The sequence below is a fragment of the Pongo abelii genome, chromosome 11 (assembly GCF_028885655.2).
Source record: "Pongo abelii isolate AG06213 chromosome 11, NHGRI_mPonAbe1-v2.0_pri, whole genome shotgun sequence".
Taxonomy (NCBI): Eukaryota; Metazoa; Chordata; class Mammalia; order Primates; family Hominidae; genus Pongo; species Pongo abelii.
Window position 1 is genome coordinate 52,867,412 of NC_071996.2, and position 27,845 is coordinate 52,895,256.

General features: G+C 35.9%; 1 long non-coding RNA gene across 1 annotated transcript; it reads left to right on the forward strand.

Annotated features, from left to right (window-relative positions):
- The first annotated feature begins 4,430 nt into the window (after positions 1–4,430).
- LOC103889958 (uncharacterized) lies at positions 4,431–27,502 on the forward strand. Its single transcript, XR_654314.3, has 3 exons — positions 4,431–4,627; positions 17,458–17,569; positions 27,202–27,502. It is a non-coding gene; the product is annotated as an uncharacterized LOC103889958 (long non-coding RNA).
- The last annotated feature ends 343 nt before the right edge of the window (positions 27,503–27,845 follow it).

The window sequence follows — 27,845 nt, forward strand, 5'->3', positions numbered from 1 at the left end:
GGTGGCAATTTCACAATTGTCTCTTTTTGGGGTGGTCAGAAGAGGGTGATCACTCAGTCTTATACATCAACAAAATAGGAGGCATTTTTTTTTTGAAGTGAGGAAATGAGGAAAGAACATTCATACAATTTAATGGATTGAACTGGTTATTTAGGAAGAATTTCCTTTCTTGGAAGAGAATCTTTTCCTTTATTTTCTCTTAAAATTATGCCTATTTGCCCTCTCAAGGACACTGCACTAAGTTGTCTAGGCTGTGTGGTAAGAGCACTCCAGTTTGGGTTGAAACATTCAGCCTTGTTTTTTCTCATGAATGCTAACTGCGAATATGCTGCTGTATTGACTTAGTCCTCACTCTTTAGCCAACAGGAAATGACACAACTGTGTGAGTACTGAATAATAAGTCATTGTGAAATTGATCATCCCTTTCTCTGTTTATAGTTAATTTAACAAATAGTCCGTTGCATTCTTTAGAAACCCAGACCACATGATTTTGGTTCTTTGTATTATAGGGCACAAATAACCCTTTCCACCTGCCCCTTCAAATTTCAGATCTTTGATGCCTGATGCCATTTGTTTACACTTCAGTATTTCCTAAGTAAAGAAAACAAACAAACAAAAATATAAAACTATCAGACCCATTGATTACTTTACCTACTAAACACCCAATTATACTTTATGTCAATTTGTCAGTGAGATATGAAAAACATTTAAGGAATTGCCCCTAAGAAAACATTTTTAAGGACGAGTTCTTTATACATTATTCTCTTGAAGCATGTAGTATGTTCCAAAGATACACCTTTTCCAGTATTTTAGGAGTAGTCAAAGGAAAACAGAGATTATTACTGAGCACCAGTTAGAACTTCTTTTGGAGACTGCCAGAGCTTCATTGCCAAGCTGATGAGATGTACTGAGCGGAGTTATTTATGGCTATGTGCGCAGTCAAGTGGCATTTAATATTTTAATCTAATGCTTAAAAGAGAGATTTAAAGATGTCCTATCAAGTTTCTAGAAATATCTTATGTGGAAATTTTTGCCCCTTCTTTTGAAATAACAACAACAAAAAATGTGAAAACTTAGTTGAGGTCAGTGTTAGTTTAATTAAAAAAAGCAGTAATTGTTAGGTCAACCTTATTTTAAAAAACACTTAGTAGCCACTATTTTAATATTATTGAACTCAAAGTGAGGAAACAGAAAACAATGGCTAGGATACCTTGAAGAGAGTCATTAGCTCAGGCAAAGGCAGAGAGTAGATTTTAAAGCATTTAACTCAACATGTTCTGTAGAACAGTAGTTGTCGAATAGGTTTAGGCCACGGGCTACTACTTTGGCTGGCAAAACTAACCAACCAACAAAGAAAAAATACAGATGATCTCTAGGATACCATACTCAGGATGAGAGGGAAGATTGCAAAAATTTTGATGGCAAACCTATAAAGAGACGTCTAAACCTTGCACTCTGTCATATTTATTTAAAAGTCAATATTAGAACTTAAATCCTGAGTAACCTGTGAACAAAGATTATAATGGCTCACTAGCGTTTCCTGGCACTGAATTTGAAAATCATTGCTCTAGACAAGTTTATTATTATTATTATTATTAAGACGGAGTCTCTCTCTGCTGCCCAGGCTGGAGTGCAGTGGTGCAATCTTGGCTCAATGCAAGCTCCGCCTCCTGGGTTCATGCCATTCTCCTGCCTCAGCCTCCCGAGTAGCTGGGACTACAGGCACCCGCCACCACGCCCAGCTAATTTTTTGTATTGTTAGTAGAGACAGGGTTTCACTGTGTTAGCCAAGATGGTCTCGATCTCCTGACCTCGTGATCCGCCCACCTCGGCCTCCCAAAGTGCTGGGATTACAGGCGTGAGCCACTGCACCCGGCCAGTTTATTATTCTTTTGGTGGGCGGAGGGTAATGTTTCCTTTTGACACAACTGATTTGACTTCAGCAGAGCTGATTCAGTAATTCAGATCATAGTTTCAACTAAATTGGTAGCAGCCAACTACACCTACCAATCAGTTTATGACTTACCTGATAAAGACAGTAGAAATGTGACAGCATTGATTCGTTCTTTTTGTCACAGAAATGGGAACAAAATTATTTTATTTTCTTTTAATTATTAAAATACTTTGTTTTTAAATCATTTAAATCATTTTAAATGATTTGGTTAAATTTTGTTTATATCCAGGCTATATAATAAAACCCCAAACCTTATTCTTTCCTTTGAAGAACACCAGTTTCGGGGAAGAGGGCATCATGGAAAATATACCCAAATGCTCAAAATAGCTCAAAATGCTCAAAATAGCACTCAAGAATATCTAAGGTAATGTAGATCCAGATAAGGCTTGCAACCACTTATTTTTGAAAAAGTATGTCAGGGAGAAGAAAAGTATTCTTTCATCAGTGGGCGACAATAATCTTGCGTTCTATAAACATCTGCTAGTCTTGGGGGTGTGCTGTGCCCTTTTCCATCACAAGCTCCTAGTAATGCTGTCTGAAAAGCTGTGTAGACTTAGTCCTCACTGCTTTTTACAGTGCTAGCTGAGGTATTACTTATTGATAACTGTTGGGTATGATTATGAACTGACTGTTAACACCTTCACACTGGCCACATAAGCAGAGGTCAAATGATTCATCACAATCTGACCCTCGCTCTTATCTAAGACATTTCTGTAGATCACATCATTGTTACCAAACCATGGCAGACTGGCCATAGATTAAAGGAATATGAAAGCATTTTGATGCCATTTCTGGTGACTAGGAAGGTATATAAGTTATATGTGAAAAAAATACTACTGTCCTGTGCTTTAAAAGCAAGGAGGAGGTCCTCATACATCAATAATACAATTTATCTTAATTCTAACAGAGCAAAAAGCTATCGTCAGCACATCGTATGAAGCCATTGATCTTAATAAATATTTACTGAGGATTTATGCCAGTACATTTTGTTCAGGCTTATACAGCCTTCATGCTGCCTCTAAAATGCCCCATAGTGCTTCCACACTGTCACAGCTACACTATGGAATCAATCAAATGACTGCTCTCCTGAGTACCCCATGTCATCAAGTCCCACATACAGAAGTCTAAGCTAGTAATAGATGAAGTCACTCATGGCTCTTAACACATTGGCACCAGGGCACATAAGGTGGTTCATGTAGAATTAAGACAGACATATGAAACTGGATTTTGTGGTACATCAGAAATCTTGGCATGGTGAGGAAAGTTAAAAACCAAGAAATGTGAACGCATTGTTTTTATTTAAAAACAAGAATCAAGCATCTTTTTTTTACTAAAAAACAAGAAAGGCAAATATTAGCATTCCAAAAGAGGTTTATTTATTATAAACTACAACGGAAGTCGTTCAACTTTGATGCATTTTCCAAAAAAGCTAACTAGCTGTTGCTCAATTAATATATCTAGGGAACTTTCCAAGAATGGCGCTTTCCAGAAAAGTCTGAAATACATGAATTCATGTTTTAATTTTCCCCCCAGACTTTTCAGTTTGCATTTTCAACAGTCTTGTTGAATGCTTCCCAGCCTGTGTTTCTTGGTCCTCCTTCTTCTCCCCTGCTATTCCCTGCTAAGCCTCTCTCTGTTTATGTGCCTTCTTCACAACACCTGCTTGCAGAAAATTAACATGGAAGGCCTGGAAAACCCTTCCATTTTAATTAACATGGAAGGTGAGGTCAAAAAGCACTGGAAAAAAGAGAATCAGAAGACTTTGCCGTTTTCTGGAGCTCACCTACCTGAGGTTGCCTATGGACTATAAGACACCTTGAGTCCTGAGTCCTCCAAAACTGACTGATGTGGATATAATTTTTCATAGGGCTCTCAAACATTCCCCGGTGAATAAATAAACTCTGGAAACTGCAATTCTAATCATAAAAGTCTCTTTCTGTAACAGCCCAGAATGGCTGGGTCATAGGCTAGGGCATGGGTGCAAGAATAACAGAAATCCTCTGGAGAGCAAATTATTTGAGTAATTCCAGGTCCCCGATGTTCACCGTTCCCATATACACAATAGCCCTGAAGGCCTTCACTACTGTGGAAAAAAAATTAGTTTGCATTAAAATATAAGCAGATTATTAGACTACAAATTCAGTCTTCCAAAGGAAATTTGGGATATAAGCAAGATCTCTACGTTTTCTAAAATTACACAATGACTGCAAAAAATGAGGTTATAATTTGGAGAGTAAAATTTTGCTTGTATCTTGAAAATGTAAATGATCCTTAAATTCCTTCCAGAAAAAGAAAAAGTCAACCTTATTACAATGAGTACAGTAATTGCAAATGAATTTTTGTGCTCATGTCATGGAATAGATGCATGCCAGTTGCATTCAGTGATGCACTGCATTCCACTCTCTGATTTTAAAACCTCTGTAGGGAAGTTGCTGTAAGAAACTGAAATGCAATTTCCTTGCAATAAAATTCTTTCTTAGTCATGACCCAGCCCTAAAGGGTTATGGGCTCGGGCAAGCAGTTGGTTACTCACTCTCTCCTTTCTGGTCTAAATCGGGTTGGAATATGTATCAAAGGAAGCCATAAAGTGGTTGGAGAGATTAAAAAACAACAACAACAATGTTTAGACTGAATGTCTTGACGGTCCATCCATTCACTTCTGCTTTGAAAATGGTGAGTAATTACAGCTGTAAGGGGCATACAGATACAGTGACTTCACGTGGTGTTAGGAATAAGGATATTTGGATTTTAGCCTGAGCTTTCCACTAACAAGCTGTGTGTTCCTGGGCAAATATTTAACCTCTCTGGGTGTCAAGTTCTCCACCTGCACAGTTAGTGGGCTGACCTGGAAGACCTCTGAGATCTTATATGGCTCTCATATGCCATGGGCTATTACTTAGATTGTTTTTTAGCTCAATTGAAATAATTGTATCCTCTATTGCCTGCCTCCCCAAAGCCCACAGCATGCAGGCTCCCAAATGCAAGATTTGGGGCACCTGCTTCATTTTCCTAGGCCCCAGATTTTCTGCAAGCAGTTCTATATTTGGGCTTATGTATTCAACTATATGACATGGTGAGATCATTGGTCAAAAGGCATTGGATTTCTGTCTCATCTAGATATTTATAAGACATTGAAAAAATTCATTCAAATCCATTTCAAAAGAGTAGATTCTAACGTGGGCAAGCAAACTGCTTTCTTCATATGCGCACACACAAATATAACTGCATAAATATGACATATCATACATGCCAGATTTGGGGGTTTGAAGAGTTTCTTTTTATACTTTATGTCATTGAGGTACAGATCCTGAGTGTACCAACAAATGAATTTTGACAAATGTGTATGATCCTGTTATCAATATCCCAAGCAAGACACAAAGCACTGCTCAGAAAGTTTTCTCATGCCCCTTCCTAGTCAAACCGTCTTCTTCCAGGAACAACAATTATTATCCCCACAAATTAGTTTTGCCTATTCTCTTTTCTCTTTTTTTTTTTTTTTTTGAGATGGAGTCTCGCTCTGTCTCCCAGGCTGGAGTGCAGTGGTGCGATCTTGGCTCACCGCAAGCTCCGCCTCCTGGGTTCACGCCATTCTCCTGCTTCAGCGTTCCCAGTAGCCGGGACTACAGGCGCTCGCCACCACGCCTGGCTTAATTTTTTTTTGTATTTTTTAGTAGAGACGGGGTTTCACCGTGTTAACCAGGATGGTCTCGATCTCCTCACCTCATGATCCGCCCGCCTCAGCCTCCCAAAATCCTGGGATTACAGGCGTGAGCCACTGCGCCTGGTCCGGTTTTGCCTATTCTTGAACTGGATGTATTACATAATATAAATATCTTGGGTAGATGCATTCATGTGATTGCATGTATTTTTAGTTTGTTCCTTTTTTGCTGAGTAGTATTTCATTGTGTGAACATACCACAATTTGCTTATCTATGCTTCTGTTGAAAGACATTCGGATTAATTCCAAGTTTTTATGATTACAAATTAAGTGGAGTAACAATTTCTTTACACAACTTTTTGGACATCTTTTTACTTTTGTGTGTAAATACCTAAAATTAGAATTGCTAGGTCAAAGGTTATGTGTATGTTTAACTTTAAGAGAAATTGCCAGTTTTCCAAAGTGGTTATATTATTTTACTTTCCACCAGCAATATGTGAGTAATCCACAGCTCTACCTTTTCTCTGACACTGAGTAGTTTTAATTTTAGGAATTCTAATGGATATATGTTTTTTTGTAGTTTTAATTTGCATTTCCCTAATGTATTTAATATATTTTCATGTGTTCATTGGCTATCATGAATATTTTATCCTGGTATGTGGCTATACTTTTTATTTTTATTAATGTCTTGAATTTTTTTTTTTTTTTTTTTTGAGACAAAGTCTTTTTCTGTTGCCCAGGCTGGAGTACAGTGGCACAATCTTGGCTCACTGCAGCCTTCTGCCTTCCAGGTTCCAGCGATTCTCCTGCCTCAGCCTCCTGGGTGGCTGGGATTACAGGTGCATGTCACCACGCCAGGCTAATTTTTGTATTTTTAGTAGAGTCAGGGTTTCACCGTGTTGGCCAAGCTGGTCTCAAACTCCTGACCTCAGAGGATCCGCCTGCCTCAGCTTCCCAAAGTGCTGGGATTACAGGCATGAGCCACCACGTCTGGCCAATGTCTTGAATTTTGATAAGTCCTGTTTATCCACTTTTCCCTTTATAGTCAGTACTCTTTGCATTTTGTCTATAAATTGTTGCCAGATCATAAGTTCACAAAGATAGTCTCCAGTTGTTTATTTTATAGATTTAACTTTTACATTATGTCTGTAATACTTCTCTGCTTAATTTCTGTGTATAATATAATAAGTTAGTCATATCTCTCACTTTTTCTTGATATGGATATCCACTTTATCCACCCTCTTTTGTCGAAAAAAAAATCATTTTACTAATAAATTTTATTGACAGTTTGTAAAAAAAAAAAAAATCTTGACCATAAATGGATGGGACTGTTTCTGGGCTTTGTATATTGTACCATCAATCTATTAACTAGCCTTCTTTGAATACCACATTCTCTTGATTGCTATAGCATTATACTAAGTCTTGAAATTATGTAGAGTAAGTACTCCCACTTTGTTATTCTTTTGCAAGAGTGTTTTACTGATTCTAGGCCTTTTACATTTCCGTTTAAATTTTAGTTTTAAAAAATATTCCTGCTAGGCATGTGATTGGAATTGCATTGAATCTATAGATTAATTTGAGGACAGTTGGGATATTAACAATATCGAGTCTTGTAATCCATGTATATGGTATATTCCTCCATTTATTTATTATTTTTAATTGAAAAAGCATGTTTATTTGGGTAAAATCAAAGTATTTATCAGTAAAGTCCTCTGAGACGCTCATATAAAAAGACACTATAGACACATAAAATATCATTATTGTTATTATCATCATTAATAGCTAGCCTGGTACTTTAATGATTTCCTTGTTCTCTTTAAAAAATTTTTTTTTTATTTCCATAGGTTTTTGAGGAACAGGTGTGTTTGGTTACATGAGTAAGTTCTTTAGTGGTCACTCCTGATATTTTGGTGCACCCATCACCTGAGCAATATACACTGAACACAATTTGTAGTCTTTTATCCCTCACCTGCCTCCCACCCTTTCCCCTGAGTCCCCAAAGTCCATTGTATCATTTTTATGCCTTTCCATATTCTCAGCAATATTGTGTAGTTTCCAATGTACACATATTTCACATATATTGTTAAATGTACCCCTAAAGTATGTTATGTTTTGTGCTATTGTATTTTAATTTCCAATTGTTGATTGATAGCACATAGAAATAGAATTGATATTTGTATATTTGTCTTGAATTCCCAAACTTTGATCAAATCATGTCATCACTTCTTATCTAGTAGATCTAGTAGATATTATGGGGTTTTTTGGCTTTTCTTGTGGGGGTAGATTCCTTAGGATTTTCTTCATATACAATCATGTCAAAAATGAAAACAACTTTAATTCCTCTTTTCTAACTTTTATGTCTATTGCAATGATTAAGGCAAGTACAATGTTGAATCAAATTAGTGAAATAAACATACTTTTTATTTGTCTTAGTGGAAAATGTTTAGTATTTCACTATTAAGTATAATGTTAGCTGGAGATTTTTCATAAGTTAGCTGGAGATTTTTCATAAATTCCTTTTATCATATTGAGGAAACTATCCTCTATCCCAAGTTCGCTGAGAGTTTGTTTAATTTTGTTAAATGCTCTTTCCATATCTATTGAAATGAACATGGGATTTTTTCCTTTTTGATTTACATACAAAAATCAACAAATTAAAAAGTTTTCTCAAAAAGTTAATGAAATTGGCTGGGTGCGGTGGCTCACGCTTGTAATCCCAGCACTTTGGGAGGCCGAGGCAGGCAGATCATGAGGTCAGGAGATCAAGACCACCCTGGCTAACATGGTGAAACCCTGTCTCTACTAAAAACACACACAAAAAAATTAGCCGGGCGTGGTGGTGGGTGCCTGTAGTCCCAGCTACTCGGGAGGCTCAGGCAGGAGAATGGCGTGAACCTGGGAGGCAGAGCTTGCAGTGAGCCAAGATCACGCCACTGCACTCCAGCCTGGGCGACAGAGCAAGACTCTGTCCCCTCCCCCACAAAAAAAGTTAATAAACCTCTAGCAAGATTAAGAAAAAACAAATCACAAAATATCAAAGTCAAGAATAAAAGAGGAACTACCACACGGATCCTACAGACATTAGAAGGAGAATAAAAAAATATGAGCAGGTCTATACCAACAATTTTGACAACATAGATGATTTACATTGATTGATGTTTGAATGTAAACCAATATTGTATTTTTTTTTTTTTTTGACACAGTCTTGCTCCAGGCTGGAGTGCAGTAGCATGATCTCAGCTCACTGCAACCTCTGCCTCCTGGGTTCAAGTGATTCTCCTGCCTCAGCCTCCCGAGTAGCTGGGATTGCAGGCATGCACCACCACGCCCAGCTAATTTTTGTATTTTTAGTAGAGACGAGGTTTTACCATGTTGGCCAGGCTGGTCTTGAACTCCTTACCTTAGGTGGTCCACCCACCTCGGCTTCTCAAAGTGCTGGGATTACCGGCATGAGCCACCATACCCAGCCCAATATTGTATTAAGATAAGCACTATTTGGTCATGATGTATTGTCCTTTTTATATATTGCAGGAATTTAAGTTACTAATATTTTGTTAGGGATTTTTCTTTGTATGTTAATGGGAAATATTGCCTTGTAAATTCTTTTGTAAGAATTTACAAAAGAATCCCTTTTCAGATTTTGGTATTAGGGTTATATGGCCTCATAAAACTAATTGAGATGTGTGCACTGCCCATCACCACCACCCGCGACCCCTGCCCACCGTCTACTTTCCAGAAAAGTTTGTGTAAGGTTGACTTTTGTTTCTTTGTTCTTAAATGTTTGGTAGAATTCACTCCCAAAGGCACCTGGCCCAGGAGGGTTTTTTTTGTTTTGTTTCTTTTTTTTTTTTTTTTTTTTGTGAGAAGGTTATAAATTACAAGTTCAATTTTTAAAATAGGTACACTATTATACAGATTGTATATTCCTTCTTTCATCACTTTGGAAATTACATTTTTCTTTTTTTTTTCTTTTTTCGAGACAGAGTCTTGCTCTGTCTCCCAGGCTGGAGTACAGTGGTGTGATCTCGGCTCACTGCTACCTTCGCCTCCCAGGTCAAGTGATTCTCCCGCTTCAGCCTCCCGAGTAGCTGGGATTACAGGCATGTGCTGCCACACTTGGCTAATTTTTGTATTTTTAGTAGAGACGGGGTTTCACTATGTTGGCCAGGCTGGTCTTGAACTCCTGACTTCGTGATCCACCTGCCTCGGCCTCCCAAAGTGCTGGGATTACAGGTGTGAGCCACTGCACCTGGCCGGAAATTATATTTTTCAAGGCATCTGTCCTTTTCATCTATATTGTCAACATTGTTGACATAGTGCTGTTCATAATATATATTTTTATTATCCTTCTAATGTCTGCAGGATCTGTAGTGATAGTTCCTCTTTTATTCTTGACATTGATATTTTGTGATTTCTTTATTTTTTCTAAACCTTGCTAGAGGTTTATTAATTTTATTATCTTTTTGAAAAAACTTAATTTGTTGATTTTTGCATTATTTGAGATTAATTCTTTCTGTTCGTATCTTTACTTCCTTTCAATTGCTTAAAATGATTTGCATTTCTTTTTACAGATTTTTAAGGTGGAAGAGATAATTGATTTTAGAAATAACTGTTTTCTAATATAAGCATGAAAAGCTATGAATTTCCTTTTAAGTGCTGTTTTAGCTGCATCTTACAAATTCCAACTTGTTGTATTTTTTATTGCTTAGCTCAAAATATTTTCTAATTTCTTTTGTGATTTCCTCTTTGACCAATGGATTATTTAGAAATATGTTGCTTAGTTTCCAAATATTTGGAAATTTATTGATATCTTTTTATTACTGATTTTTACTTTAATTCTGTTGGGGGTCAGAAAAAATATTCTGTGATTTCCATACTTTAAAATTTATTGGAAGCTTTTAATATTGTCTTTTTTGTTAATTTTTTTTTTTTTTTTTTGAGAGGGAGTCTTGCTCAGTTGCCCAGGCTGGAGTGCAGTGGCGGGATCTCGGCTCACTGCAAGCTCCGCCTCCTGGGTTCCCACCATTCTCCTGCCTCAGCCTCCCGAGTAGCTGGGACTACAGGCGCCCACCACCACACCCAGCTAATTTTTTTGTGTGTGTTTTTAGTAGAGACAGGGTTTCACCATGTTAGCCAGGATGGTCTTGATCTCCTGACCTTGTGATCCACCTGCCTTGGCCTCCCAAAGTGCTGGGATTACAGGTGTGAGCCACTGTGCCCGGCTGTTAATATGACATGTATGCTTGAAAAGGAAGTATATTCTGCATCTCTTGGATAACAGACTAGATAAAAGTCCATTAGATCACATGTTGATGGTGCTGTTCAAATATAATATAATGCTATTAGCTTTAAAAAATTTACTTGTTTTATCGTTTGCTAAAAATGAGGTGTTGAAGTCTCCAATAATGATTGTGAATTTGTCTATTTCTCCCTTTAGTTTTGTCAATTTGTTTTATGTACTTTGAGGCTCTGTTATCAGATGTAAATTTAAATTTACACATTTAAATTTTTTTGAATAAATTCAACCTTTTATTATCATAAAACATTTCTCTTTATCTTGGACATTGACTCTTGTGTGAAGACTACTTTCTCTGATATAAATGTAGTCACAATGGCTTTCTTGTGATAAGTATTTACATGATTTTTTTTTTACTTTTATATTGTTTGTGTCTTTATAATTAAAGTGGATTTCTTACTGATAGCATATAGTTGTCTTGTGTTGTTACCCATTCTGATAATCTCTGTTTGTAAATGGAGTTTTTGAGCTCTTTGTATTTAATGTAGATTGACAGAGTTCAGCTGGCTATAGTTTTTATTGCCTTTTTTCCCCCTTCCACGTGAAGTTTTCTTTTGTCATATATTGTCTAAATAGATTCTTAGGTGTCATACTCTCAGCTTGAGCTGCTTTCTATCTCTCAAGGAAAGGAGATCAATGGAACATATTGCACTAAATAGAAGCAAATAAACTGGGAAGTGGAAAATAAGTCAGTTGGGCACATAGGTTCTAGGGTGGATCACACAATTCATGGTCATTTTAAAGAGAGGACTTATCAGAGGATCAGTGTCAACACTGGTGGTTCTCTTCCAGGGCCAGCACCACCCCTGACAATGCTAAATATTTTCTTTGGTGATTTGTGGGAATAATAATTAAGGGAGTAAATGATGTATTGTTAGATGGAAAGGTTAGCCAATTGTTGTGCAGATCATATACATAATGATATGTTGGAGGAATAATCATTAGTAAACAAAAGGCATGTCAATACGTATATCTTCAGCTGATACATTAAAAAACAAAGTTAAACATTTCAAAGCTCATAAAGATGAGCAAGATTAGCAGAAACAAAACATCTTGAAGTCAACATGGATAATAAAATGATTATTTCACTGCAGGAGTCCAATAATTTGAAAACACTATTTTGAGACTACAATTCAGACACAGTAGTAAAACACGTCAGAATAATGACATTACTTATATACTTAGCACCAGCATACTGTGTCCAGTTCTGGATTCCCTGATTAATGTGGGGGAACTACATAAATTTCAGAGAAGAATTAGAACTTTGATTTTAGATGCACAAGAATAATTACAGATAACTGTCAAAACTTCACATTTAACTGATATTAAGACTCAGAAAGGTTGAAGCAAGTTATTGGAAGCCACATAGTTAATATATGGCAGAATTGTGACTACAGCCTTGACTCTTAATCTCTTGTCTATTGCTCCTTCCAGTTCTCAATGTGAATTAGTAATTCTGAAATTAAAGGAGATGAGAAAATATGCAGGGTAGTAAGATTATTTATTTTAGAAAGAAAATGACAGTACAGATACAATATCTATCATTGTATTAGTCTGTTCTCACGCCGCTATTAAGAAGTACCCGAGGCTGGGTAATTTATAAAGGAAAGATGTTTAATTGACTCACAATTCCACAAGGCTAGGGACGCCTCAGGAAACTTACAATCATGGCGGAAGGGGAAGCAAACACATCCTTCTTCACATGGCAGCAGGAAAGAGAAGTGCCAAGCAAAGGAGGAAGAGCCCCTTATAATACCAACAGATCTCATGAGAACTATCACGAGAACAGCATGGAGTGTAGATAACCACTCCCATAATTAAATTGCTTTCAACTGAATCCCTGTCATGGCACATGGGGATTATCGGAACTACAATTCAAGATGAGATTTGGATGGGGACACAACCAAACTATATCAATTATCAAGCCTATGAAATATTCTAATTTAAAAGATAGTGACTAGACATTCTTTATCTTCTTGAACAAAGAACTTCATTTCCACTGAGGACTAAACAAGAGGAAATGCACAAAAATGTGCAAGAGGCAGAATTTAAGAAAGACATGAAAGAACTATTCCAAATAGGAATTATTACTAAAATTAATATGGTAGCGTATAATATCTGGTCCCCAGAGGTTTGATTCTTTTAAAAATTAGGATATAGTTTCACCTATCTAAGATGGTAAAACTTACAGATAAGAGAAGTAAACAAAATATTTGTTCAAAATCCCTAAAATTTCATACTAGATATTTTTATGTGCTCGTATTTTTTGCTTGTTTCTATTTTTCTTGCAAGATCATTCCAAGAAAGATAAACAAAACGTGAGGCCAATTGAATGTTCTTGGTCTTAGTACTATTTAATGCCATTCCTAGAGTGGGCTGATTTCCTGCTAAGCCTTTATTGTGATATTACTGCTTCTATCTTTTATTGTAAACTACAGAGCTGTGGTGTTAGGTGGGACAATTTACTTAAGCACTCATCTTGGCTGACCAAAATGTGGTCACAAGATTTATTAGAGAGTATGATATTGCTTGTCAATGGCAAATGGAATTTTTGATAAATACTGTAGCAAAATTTTAAATTGTCAGATTGCTAATGATTCAAAATAATAACTTATTATTAGTTTATGGGAGAAATAAGATCCTCATGCCACAAACTACATAAAAAACTCATTAAAGCTAAATTACTTGTAGTGACTTTTGCTTACATGACGGTTTTAAAATGAAAAGCAAATTCAAGTAACATTAAAATCTGTATTACATAATTTAAAAGATATATAAACTGGAACAACTTCAATGATCTTAGAAATTAAAGATTTCTTTTTGTTATTTACTTTTTCCCAGAAAGAGTCCCTACTATTAGTAAAACAATATAGCATCTTTGATAATTAAAAGTAAATTTAAGTTCTTTTATTTTTGTTTTTTTGAGAAGGAGTCTCACTCTGTCACCCAGGCTGGAGTGCAGTGGTGTGATCTCGGCTCACTGCAACCTCTGCCTCCCGGGTTCAAGTGGTTCTCCTGCCTCAGCCTCCAGAGTAGCTGGGACTACAGGTGCATGCCACCACGCCTGGCTAATTTTTTTGTATTTTTAGTAGAGACGGGGTTTCACTATGTTGGCCAGGCTTGTCTCAAACTCCTGACCTCATGATCCACCGCCTCGGCCTCCCAAAGTGCTGGGATTACAGGCGTGAGCCACCAAGCCCCGCCTGAAGTTCTTTTTTAGACAAATACTTTCAACCAAGAAAAATAACTGTGTTTTAGTTCATTTCGAGGTTGATTCTTTTCTATTAGAGTGTTTACAGATAATTCTGACAAAGGTCACACAACAGAAGCATTATTTTTCTTCCAAGAATGCACCTCTGTTAGAGATAATAACAAAATGAGAATCAATGAAGGGAAAAAAATGTTTGTTTTCTTGACTATATGTAGGGTCCATATGTTACCAAATTTATAAAGAACGAAAAACATTCACTCTATAACATCTGGTTGTTTTGGGTGGCATAAGTGTTTTTAAAAATATCTAATATTTTAGTTTTTTTTCCATTGAGGAAATGTGCACCCATTTTAATATATTCTAAAGTATTTTGCTGTGTCATAGAATCTGCAGCATTCATGTTTTCGGCCCAGTCATATCTCCATATAGAGAGAGGAATTATGTGTAGTTGACTGGATAAAAGCTTGAACAATGGAGTGAATATTTGATGGAGAGCTGGTTTCAGATTTTGACTCTTCCTGTGAATGAGCACTGTGGGCGAGTCACTTAACCTTTCTCTTCTTTGTGCTTGTGGACAATGGTTCAATTACATTCTTTTGATTCTGTAACAAGAGAAGTAACATTCATCTCTGACTTACCTAATATCTTTGCTTGTCCCTATGCTTTCTCACTGTGAGAGAGGGCAGAACACCCTGGCAAATTCAGGAAAGCTTGGAGTGACCACATGGCAGCCCTGTAGGATGTCCACAGTATTCTTCCACCCTGCAGGGGATACCTATACCCCTCTCTATTTTGGACAAAATGAATCTTAAGAGATCATCTTTAATGGTTGTAAATAGATGAATATTGCCATTGTTCAGTTTAAAACTACACATGTGATAAACATTATCTGAATATTAATTCCACAATGCCTTATGATAATTAGAACTACACCAGAGTAAGATCTTCCCTCCTACAACCTAATAGAGTGAATTTTTTAAGATGGTACTATTTCCAGACAGTCAAATATTTCAGACAGAATAGCACCAGATCTATTTTGAGGACTCCCATGAACTTCCACAGCATAATATTTTATTTACTTCTGATACTTTTAATAAATATGGAGAATGTCTTAGCTCAGACTGCCATACTAAAATACCACAGACTGCATGGTTTAAACAACAGAAATTAATCTTCTCACAGTTCTAGAGGTTGGAAAATCAAAAACTGAGATCTGGCAAGGTTCAGTTTTTGGTAAGGTCTATCTTCCTTGCTTGTAGTTGGCCACCTTGTTAACGTGTCCTCACATGGCCTGTCCTCTGTGCATGTGCAAGGAGATATTTCTCTCTCTCTTCCTCTTCTTAGAAGCCCACCAGTTTTATTGGATTAGGGCCCCACCCTAGTAACCTCATTTAACCTTAATTACTTCCTAAGGACATTATCTCTAAATATGGTCACATTAGGGGTTAGAGCCTCAACATATGAACTTGGGATAGAGGAGGGCACAGTTCAGTCTATAACAGAAAATAAATATGGAGATTTATTGGCAGTGTCTCAACTGCTGGAATCTTTTTTTTTTTTTTTTTGAGATACAAAATTACTTAAATGTGTAACTAAATGTGACTTGATTTTTAAATTTTGGTAGTGTTTTTAAAGATAAAATACTTTTGTGTCTTTGCCCAGCTTTGACAGACTTTTATATTTACAAAATACATTCAGATATTTCATAGATTAGAAAACAACCTTTGTGACATTACTAGCTTTTGGGTTCAGAAAATCACCATAGCCTTAGAGTGCCTTTATAAGAACTACATGAGGTGCAAGAAACATCAACATGATATAAAGTCAGAGAGATTGAGTTCTGTACCTTCACTATAAAAATTATAAAACCGAGGTGTAAAGAAAGCCACAGGCAAATTAGCAACTAAGGCACTTATGCAACCTTGACCAGCCTTCTGACTCTCAACTTCACCTTGCTTTCGTCAGTACTCCATCCAGCAATCTCTCTTGCTTCTATCCAGGTTTTTTTAAAGTTTAGAATTAAATTTAAAACTCTGCTGCAGGATGCATGCCAACGTAACCTGAGTCTATAGCTGAGCAGATTTTTATGCCTGTGAAGTGGTAGCAAAACTTTGACCTTATACATTGATCCAATAAATCTGAATTTCAAAGTAAATAGAGATTCTTAGGAATTAAAAAGGTCATAAGATGACCTTATTCAAAAGAATTATGTAATAAATATGACATTATTGTTGGCAGGTTTAATGTTCATCAGATGGACTAGAATATTGATAAGATATTGTATAGGTTATTTTATGAAATACATTGATAGCAGTTAAGTAATCAACAATGATTGTCACTTATTCAGTACCTATCAGGAACACAGCATTAAATAGAAAAATGACACAATGACTCTGCTTCCCAAATTGCAGACAACCTTTCAATGGCATTTAAAGTATTTTAAACAAATATGAAACATATTCATTGTCTCATAAACTAAGGATGTTTATAACAAGAGCAACATAATTAAAATTGAAAATAAAATCACAAATATTGTAAAACTAGTGAATATTTTATTATATCCCAAACCATTGTAGTGAAAACTGCCAATTTACTACTCAGTACAAGTCAGACATAGGGGTGAGGTGGAACCAAAGGGAAGGGAAAGAGGGATGCTAAATAAATGCTTGTCCTTTGGGATGCTGAAATCCACCTGATGTTAGCGTATTAATTTGCTTAACCACTGCTGGTCTCTTACCCCAGCCTGAGTGCCTCAGTGAGATAGTAGAGAAAGGCAACTCTCTGCTTTCACAGTGAGTTGTAAAATACTTTTGCTAATAATAGTGTAGATAAGTGCCTGGTTCAGATGGGGTTAGAGCAAGGGCACGGAACATTCCAGCCTTGGGTGGAAAAAAAATCTCAGTGGTGTTACCGAGCCCAAATGTCATATAAACTGCTGAAAAGCAATAATTAAACTTACACCTTTAACTTTGTTAAATCAATTATCTAAAAAGCTCCACCCCTGTGGAAAAAAATAAACCAGTGTGAGTCTGCTGTTGACAACTACAGTGATTACATGGGACATGTGGTTTGAGATTATTTGGATTAAGAACAAATTGTATGTGTGCAGTGTTCAACTACTCAGGAAATATTGTGATTCTTCTAGACATGTTCACTCTTATATGATATCAACTTAGATAAAGCCAAAGGTGTCCCCAGAAGGGCATCAAACCATAGTTTATAGGTCTATGTGTTTATAGGTCTATGTATTTTTTAAAAAAAAATTAATGTGCTTTATTTTAGATCTTTTAAAAATTATTTAATTTTTATTTTATTTTATGGTGATTATTATTTTTCAGAGACAGGGTCTCACTCTGTTACCCAGTCTGGAGTACAATGGCACCACTATAGCCCACTGCAGCCTCAAATTTCTGGGCTCAAGCAATCCTCCCACTTCAGCATCCCAAGTAGGTGGGTAGATAAAATTATAAAGTGCTGAATTATAAAACTTTCCTAAATGCTACTTATAAGGAAAATATTGTCATATAGGGCGAGTAGAGGATAGAATGGACTATATTGAAAACATGAAGATTTTCATAGTCCATGGCAACAAACCTCAATATAGCACCTGTTTAAGAAACCAGAGACCTCATTCAGTCTTGAAGAAAGAAGACTGATGGAAGAAACAGCCATGTGTTAAATTCTGCACCTCCTGTTGAGGTTATGGAGATTGTAAAGAAGAATCTATGACCCTGTGCTTTCCTTTGATTTGTCTAATAAGTGTGCATATATGTATGCACATGTTTGAAGTCTTCCTTTTTCTTACATCTCAGAGTCAGCAACTGCCTCTTTTCTCTATATGGGTTTGTCTTTTAATGTGGATTATAAGATTCTCTAAGACAACACCATACCACTACGCCTGCTGTGATACAAACCTATGATGAGTGCTCAACATATTAGACCAGCCTATCAATGATTAGCCTCCTCTCTGGAAGCAAGAGTGGCATTTACCAATTGATTTTTACCAGACAACTGAAGAGTCATCTTCTTCCTAGGAAAATTGATTATTTTTATCTAGAAGAGATTATTTTTCTAAAGAAGAGTTCACTCTGCGTTTGCTCTGCTGAATTGGCACTAAGAATTATTTAAGTCCAAAACATGACTAGTCTCCAGTCACCTCAAGTTCTGTAGATATACCACACAATTACCTAGAGGCATCTCAATTAAGTGAGCATGACTGTCCCAATTAGGCAAGAGTCCTAACTATTAAATATCATTAGACTTAATTTGATGCCCTGGGAAAACTCTTGATGAAGCCTATCCCACTAAGGGCAGAGCACTGTCTGCTTAAATTCAAAGCAACATGCTCAGGACACACTTCTACACTGAGGTTTATCAAGCCTCAAATAATATAATTGAGGATCACATTCTCCAGGTTTATAGAAACATAAAACATGAATGCTGAAAAGAAATTTGAAAATATTATTGCATTTGACCCTCTTACTTTACAGACGAGGAAATAAAAGCCTGTGAAGTTGTGGTTAATTAGTTCAGAGGAATGAGAGTAGATTTTAAGCCTCCTGACTCTTCCAGCCAAGGGCTCTTTATATGATACTATCATTCATCCTAAGCAATGTCAGCAACTGAGGCACATCTCTAAAGTGATGACCTCTTAACATAGTTATGTTGTTGGCGATGGTACCAAAATCATAAAATTACAATACTTTGAGTTCTAATTAATGTTTTAACCTTAAGGAAGCCAATATTACTGCATCTGATTTTTGTTATTTGTAAATTAGAGATAATTTTGTCTATCTCATGAGGTTGTGAAGATTAAAGAAAATGTTGCATGAAAAGGTGCTTGTAAAAGGTAAAGATTTCTGTAACTATAATGCTAAACTGGAGGTGAAAATTTGTCTTTAGAAGCTTATCTGTGATTTTTGGTTCCAAATGGTAGATCAAGTACATGTGTTTATCTCTCTTCTATCACTCTCCCTCACCCCATGAAACCTCACTAAAATAGTAGTAGAGAATAAAGAAGATAAAACCCCAAACAGTAAAAAAAAAAACAAAAAAGATAGGGGTAGATATCAACAGACAAGAACTTGTAACAGATTTCTGAAGACCAACAGGAAATGAAGGACTGGTGGTGGGTGATGCAGTTGGCCAGTGGACAACACAGCCATGAGTTCACGTGGAGAGATCCATGACCCTGGCTGGAGTTTATCCTCACTTAAGAACTCTGAAAAGGATTAGGCCTCAGAAATGGAAGACACTACTAAAGGTAAAGAAAAAGCTGTGGAAATGACAAAAGAAAATTTAAATTCTGTGTATAATCCAGTTGATCTCCAGTAACAAAATGCCTGGCATCAAGGTATCTACCCACTGCCACTACCACTGCCACTGCAACCACAGCAACCAAAGGACTTTTCTCTAAAGAAGCTGAAGTAACTATTTGGGGGAAATTAGGGTAGATGGTGTGGGAGTTGACAATCCACATCAAAACTCTCTGTACTCTGCCATTTAGGGACACCAAAGCATGATAGCTCATTCCTTGTTAGTTCTTCCTGGAGAGAAGGCTGTTGGTTATGGAGATTATAAAGAAGATCCCTACTTCTATACTATCACCCAGAGTGAAATTTTATGTTGCCTTGTTCATTGATATAATAATAATATTATTCATTAATATAATAATATATATTACTAATATAACAAAGAAAGAAAGTTTTTGTGGAAATCCTATAGCATGAAAGGGAAAGAAATAAATAAAAATATTAACCTCAGAGAAAATAAAAGAATCCAGGAAACAGAAGAGGATAAAACAAAAATCTCTAAATAGTATTCTTAGATATTTTTAAGAAGATGATATTATGTCCATCAAAAAACACAAGGATATGAAAATGGGCAGAGAAAAAGAAAGAGCTTCTGGAATTTAAAAATTATTGCTGAAAGGAAAAGAAAAAACAAAGCAAAATTTATAAAAGAAGTATTTAAGTAGATAAAATCTTTTAGAAAACAGTCAAATGACTGACTATATATGGAAAAGAAAGAAGATATGTGAAAAGATTAAAAAAAGATAACCAATCCGGCAAATATATTATGCAAATAATGAGTTTCAGAAAGAAAGAATAATAAAATCAGATGAGAAGATATATTATCAAAACAAACACATTTCTTGTAGAGAAGGATATAGACATTCGTATTGAAGGAACTCAACAACATCTAATAACATCAGTGAAAACCACATATGTAGGAGCATCTGCTGGAAATTTCAGAACACTTAAGATTAAAAACAAGTCTCTAAAAGCTTCCAGAGAAAATATATGTAAATTTAAGTATCATATATATATATATACACATACACGCAAACACACACACACAGTTGACTCTGAAACAACATGAGGCTTAGGAGCACTGACCTGCATGCAGTCAAAAATCTGCATATAACTTTTCACTCCCCAAAAACTTAACTACTCATAACCTACTGTTGACCAGAAGCCTTACTTACAGTTGATTAACACATATTGTGTATATTATATGTATTATATACTGTATTCTTACAATAAAGTAAGCTATAGAAAAGAAAATATTAAGAATATCATAAGGAAAATATGATTCAAATATTCACTATTCATTAAGTGGAGGTGGATCACCATAAAGATCTTCATCCTTATTATCTTCATATAGAGTAGGCTGAGGAGGAGGAGGAAGAGGAGATTTTGGTCTTGTTGTCTGAGAGATGGCAAAGGCAGAAGAAAATCCACATATAAGTGGACTCATGCAATTCAAAATCATGTTGTTCAAGGGTCAATTGTACATACATATATATACATGTACACATATCTAGATAGATAGATAGATGATAGATAGATACATACATAGATACATAGATAGATACATAGATAGATAGATCACTCTGGATATGATAAGCCAACAAAACAATACCTTCCAAGCTGGAAATGTGATATACAAACCAGCCAAACTATCAAACATGGTATCAGAATAAAACTCTGAAGAGAGACAACCTTCCAAGCAAACTTTCCTAGGAGTTTTTGTTGTTGTTGTTGTTTGTTTGTTTTTTGAGACGGAGTCTCGCTCTGTCACCCAGAGTGACAGAGTGCAGTGGCTCGGGTGCAGTGGTGAGATCTCGGCTCACTGCAGCCTCCGCCTCGTGGGTTGAAGCAATTCTCCTGCCTCAGCCTCCTGCGTAGCTGGGACTACAGGTGCGCACTGCCACGCCCGGCTAATTTTTGTATTTTTAGTTGAGACAGGGTTTCACCATGTTGGCCAGGATGGTCTTGATCTCCTGACCTCACAATCCACCCACCTCGGCCTCCCAAAGTGGTGGGATTTCAGCCGTGAGCCACTGCACCTGGCCTTTCCTAGGAGTTTTTGAGGATATTCTTCGGCAAAAGGAGGGAATGGACAAAGAAAAAGAGGTGGGAACTCAAGTAAATAATCTATCCAAAGCAAGAAAACAGTTGAAGGAAGTCAAAGAAGGACAGCTGCTCAGCAGGCCCACAGAGCAACCAGGACAGAGGGAAGGAGGAAACAACTCTTATAGGATCACTCCGACAAGGGCAGAAATGAAACTACAGAGAATAAATGATAAAGATAGAGTCTGATAACAATTGAAAATATGATAAAAGCAAATGGTTCAAGAACAAAACAAGCAAAAGTATCAATAGAAAAGCTTACACAAAAGGAAATTCCAATGAAAAATTTACAATTGTGCTAATATAAATAACTATTACTGATTTTCAACCTTTAGAAAAAACCTAGAGTCACAGCACAGAAAACTTAACTAGGCTTATAGAATATAAATTTCCCTGTGCTTATAGGATATTATGGGCATGTCAATGTAAGAATGAAATTATAAATGATAGAAATTGGAAGGTTTGTAGCCAGGGAAAAAAGCTGTAGGAGATGGTGGAAATGAGTAATGCCTCAGCTGAGAAAGTGTGGCGTCATAAGATACTGTCTTTGGTTGAATAAGAAATAAAAAATGTAAATATAATTTTTCTTAGAGTTGCAAAGGTAGTGTTTAGAGGAAGCAAAAAAAATGATGTAATTATACTTGGGAGAAGATCAACAGTGGTGGTGGAGAATGTAAATATACTAAATTCTTTTTAAATTCTACAGATAAACCCTAAAATAAACCCTAAACTTAATAAATCAAGTTATAACAGTATAAGCATATTGCTTAGAAATACAGGGTTAACTATCTAAGGAATACAGGAGTTAAAAGTTATTCCTTCATGAGAGATTAGAGAAGGAAGTGATGAAGCAAAAAAGGGGCTGCTCCTTTTTATAATGCACAGTAGTGGACATTGTTGGTTGACTATCCAGCATCTATCCACCCCTTCTTCACTCCTAAGAGAACCCTGATTTTGTTTTTATTCATGGAGCTCAAGGGAGGCCAGTTCTACCTAAAACTCTAAGAATAATCCTACTTCTTTTGATTGGGATGCTGGTTTGCCCAGTGGAATGCAAAAGGAAGAGTTCTGGGGTATGGAAGGGGGTGTTTTTGAGAAAGGTGCCCCTCGCTACTGAGAGAGAACTATAGGGAGATAAGCTCTATCCTCTTCCTGATGGTGTTGCCATATCCAGATAGGTCACCGAGAGCCACTGTAGCGATTTAAGGGTGAGATTCACACTGAGAATAATAAAACAGAGAATTGGAAAGAACTCAGGCTTCCTGACATCTGTGAGCTGCTAAATCAACCAGCCCTGCCCTCCCTTTGGCATACTGTAAACTGAGATCATAATTGCCTATTTTTTTTCTCTGTTGATCAAGTCTTTTGTTCCTTATAGCCAAAAACATCCAAACTGACGTATAAAGTCCTCCTGTATGGCTTGATTTTCTAAAGTACGTGCAAGTATTATATTCGTTAAAAACACTTAAGATAAAAACATCATATTTAATGTTACAAATTTTACTCCAGGCATACAGAGTCCTAGCTCTGCATTTCACATCCTTAAAACATTGTGTTTTAAATGATTATCAAGTGGCAACTAAAGTCATTGCAAAAATTTGTAAAAGTAAAATGAAAGTCTCTGGTTGTCTCTTGTCTCTGCTACAGGAGTCAATAGCCATTGACATTATGCACCTTTCCAGATACTAGCATGCATAGTTTTTGTGATTATGTATTCTACTAAAAAAAATTAAAGCATACTATAGATACTCATCTACAACTTTCTTTTTCATACATTATGTCATAGATACACTTTCTTGTCTATGAACACATAGTCAACTTATTCTTTTTTGTGACTGTACGGAATTCTGCAGATAGGCCACAATTTATTACAGCTGCATCTTATTAATGGATATTTAGCTTGCCTCCAATTTTTCACTAATACAACAACAAAAATGCTACCGGAAGCATTCAGGCACATGCTTTTTCATGCAAGTATTTTTCTAACATTAATTCCAAGATGTCAAATTGCTGGTTCAAAGGATATATGTGTTTTCAGTTTTAATAGACAAAATGGAAAACCTCAACCCCTGAAATGGTTGGTAACATTTTACATGCCCACTAACAATATATGAGTAGCTATTTCCCTGTATCTTTACCAACCACTGATCTTATCGATCTTTTAAAATTTTACTTGATGAAATGGGCAAACATGCTAGTTCACTGTTGTTTTAATTTGACTTTCTCTAATAATTCCCTCTTCTTTTCATATGTTTATTAGTCATTTATGAATTTTATTTGTATCTCTCCATTATTATGACTTTTCTATTTAGCGATTAGTCTTTTTCTTGTTATTGTGTAGTTATTTGTCTCTTTGGGATATTCGTTTTATTATATATGATGCAAGTATTTTTTCCCAGGCTATTGTTTGTGTTAGGTTTTTAATTTATAAGTATTCCAATATTACCCTCCAGGGCTTTAAACACTTGGGTAAGATTATTTATTTGTGTGACCTTTCTCTTTACATTAAAAATAAATCAAAGCAATACCAAGCTACTGAGCAAATTCGTACTGAATGCTCACTCTGTCCAGTAATCACAGAAGACACTAAGGCAAAAAGACAATCCTGATTGCAAACAGCATCCAGTACAAGAAGCAGATAGACCTATAAAGAAACAATTCTACTCCAGTAAGTTTATAACATAATGTACATTGGGAACAAGACAGAAAGAACACCTTAAACTACCTATGGATTATCAGGGAAGAACTCACAGAGAAAAAATAATTTTTATTTCTATGAATTCTTAACTTTTATACACATCGATTTGACTTGACTGTTGCATTCTTAGTATATACCTGTATTGTGTGAATCAAATATAATTCACAACTCCTTCATAGACTTTTCTTTTAAAAAATTGTATTCTCAAAAATTTTAATAAATTCTTTCAAATCTATGTATCTCATTGCCATTAAATTATACATTTTTAAGAAGCAATTGAAGGATGAGTGTTAGGAATGTGAGAAAGATAATTCCTTTGTTTTCTTTTCTTTTCTTTTCTTTTTTTTTTTGTTTTCTCTTTTTTGAGACGGATTCTTCCTCTTGTTGCCCAGGCTGGAGTGCAGTGGCACAATCTCGGCTCACTGCAAGCTCGCCTCCCTTCCATTTTTCTGCCTCAGCCTCCTGAGTAGCTGGGACTACAGGCGCGCAGCACCACACCCAGCTAATTTTTTGTATTTTTAGTAGAGAGGGGTTTCACCATGTTGGCCAGGATGGTCTGGATCTCTTGACCTCGTGATCCGCCCACCTTGGCCTCCCAAAGTGTTGGGATTACAGGCATGAGCCACCACACTCAACCTCTTCTGTTTTCTTAAAGCATTCATTCTAACATTTCTACTCTGATTTTTCAATAATCTGAAATTTTTTCATATTTACAGAAATATGAAACACCTAGCAACTTTCTAGAAATAATTATATTCAATTTTCAAGACTAATTTATAAATTCATGTGATTATGAAAAATAACACTTCTTCCCAATTCCCTACACAGCCTCTTCATCCAAACACACTGACTTTTAAAGAAGGAAAACATGTTAGAATGTTTCTTTTAAATCTTTAATAACTTCCTTTGATCGGCTTCTCCTTTTTTTGACTTTGGCATTTGCCTAGTCTTGCATCATCTATCCCACAGACAACTTAAAATAAAATGGTGAACACACTGCTTATAGTATCTCAGTACCTCTTTCACTGTTTAAGTTATTCAGTAAAATTGGTAGGCTAGCTTACTATCAACAAGAAGCCATGGGGTTTTGAAATACTTGTAACATCCCAGTCCTCAGCCCAGTTCTGTTACTATGACCTTTATAGCATCTGCCATTCTTCTCCACTCATTCCTTACTCAGGTCAGTCTTTTATCAATATTTATCTGCAAAACACAAATTTAGTCTCCAAGCATCTATTACTCCATCCCAATAAAGGCAGGGCATAACCTTTGAATGCCCTGAATTTTCTAATAAAAAAAAAAGTCTAAGTAAATTGGCTCTACCTGTAGTTCTAAGCAATCAGAGATTTGTTTCTAAATAGCTCTGGGGGATTTCACCATATGACTCCTATTAATGGAAATTGTTGAGCTAATATCTCCGTGTGACATTACAAATATTAGCTTCCCGTCAAACTTTGTTTGGAACTTTTCTGTATTTCTTTTACTGTTAGAATAAGAATTGTAAATCTGGAAAGGATTTTCAAGAGCAGTCAATTCAGCCTTCTAATATTACAGCTGAATAAATAGGTTTCTAGGCATTGTTACTGACCGTTAAATGGCTACATTTGAATAATTTAATCCATTGACTTTACAAACTGATGTGGAATTTAGGGAAGATGTTTATAGGAATAATCTACATAAAAGATATGAAGTAGTGAGCAAAATTGGACCATGACCCAGGTTACTGAATTCAGTGCTTCAAAAATTTTCTTTTACCCTATAAGCATTATCATTAATGGTTGTGTCAATATTTAGAAGTTGCCCATTTACAAGATTATATTATGGAGTACATGTTAAGGCTCATCAGAGAAGCCAGCTAAAGGTTCATTATGATTCATGGGGCTAACACGGTAGAATCATCTTTCTAGAGTGTTTTTTTGCCATGGCTACCAAAATGTAAAGTCTTAACATTTCAGTAACGTCATAAAAATTAGATTTTACAAGTTTTAGCTGAGTGGGTTCCTACTGCAGAGGTTATAATAAACTCCTGTTGGATTTTTAGTGAAGTTAAAACAATTCTGAATAGCTTTTGAATAGAAGATGGCCAAGCCACAAGATATGCAAACAGCCTTGCTTGCATCTGGCATGCCAGTGATTCTCCCGCTCTCGTAACGTTTCAGTACTTCTTAGCCATTTGCAGAAATTAGAATTATTTATAGGTTCAGTCAGTTTAATTAGAAAAAATGAGATTCCTGTGTTTCTTTTAGGATTTTTTTTTCAATTTCATTTTTGGTATGGAAGAAATTGGCTTTTTTAAAAAACCTTTTAGTAAGTTTTTATAAATAATATTTTAACACATTACTAGGATTACACAGGCACATGGTGTACTTTGCAAGCTGTTGTTGCCCTTTCAAATGTCTCCTCGGTGGAGAAGCAGCATTTGGCATTCATTCATGCATGATCCAGGATCTTTTGAGTTTATATTTGTGGTGGCCATAGTGACCTAGGTTTTAGCAAAGGCCATACTATTTCAATTGATATCTTTTTTATCTTTGTCTGTTTAGCTTCTATTCCAATTAAGGTAGACTGTTTTGAAAACCAACAGTTTATACAGTTTGTTTCTTCTCAGGAAGGGGCAAATATGTGACTAAGTAAAAGAAATTCATCAGTATTGGTATTACATGTTTAAACCTGAAATTTTCTCAGAAAAGAAGTTCTTTCTTAATGTATATATTTCTATCTGGAAAATTGCTTTTTCATCAAAATTTTTTTTAAGAAATGAATGATCATGTATTTAGATTCACAAATATTACAATTGTACATGTGGGAGTTTCTTGTTTTTTTGTTACTTTAGAGGATTTTAATTTCTCTCATTGCCTACAGAACAAATGACTTTCATTTCCCCATATATTAGGTTTTATCATGGTGGAATGATGATTTAATGATTGCAGCGTAACTATTCATGTTATTTTTACTTTGTACCTCCTCAGGAATGTCTCATTAAATGACATCAAAGCCTGATTCTGCAATTAGAAAAGCGTTTATATTAACTGGATTTTGAAAAGAGAAAAGAACAATAAAACCAACCCCAAATTCTTCAAACAACAAAAGAGGAAACACAGCAACCCCCTTCCCCAAATTTTGGCATTTGTTCACCTCTTTTAACCCTTGCTTTTTTGTAAAATAAAAACTTATTGGAGAAATTGTTGTGAGCAAAAGGTCTTAACTGCAAAAAAAAAAAAAAAATCCTTGTAGGAGTGTTTAAAATAAAATGACAGAGTATATTTATGGAGCCTGGACAATGCATCCTTTTCTCATATTTTCCAGTTTTGTAATGCCTAAGTACTCGTCTAGAATCTGAATTTAGTAATGCCAATATTGGACTCTTTCACATACATTCTATAGAGATATTAGTAAACTCATGACAACCAACTAACCAACCAGGCAAACAAAAACATATTTAGAAACCCAAACTGTAAGGCACAGCTCATGCACACACACAGAAAATTTCATCCCAAGGTACGTGTTAGCTTTGAGGGAAGAATCAGCACTCTAAAGCAGCCCTGCACAGTTAGGAATGAGCGGGCTTCTGGCAGTGCCTTTTAAAAAGGCACAGAGATTTGCATATAGACAT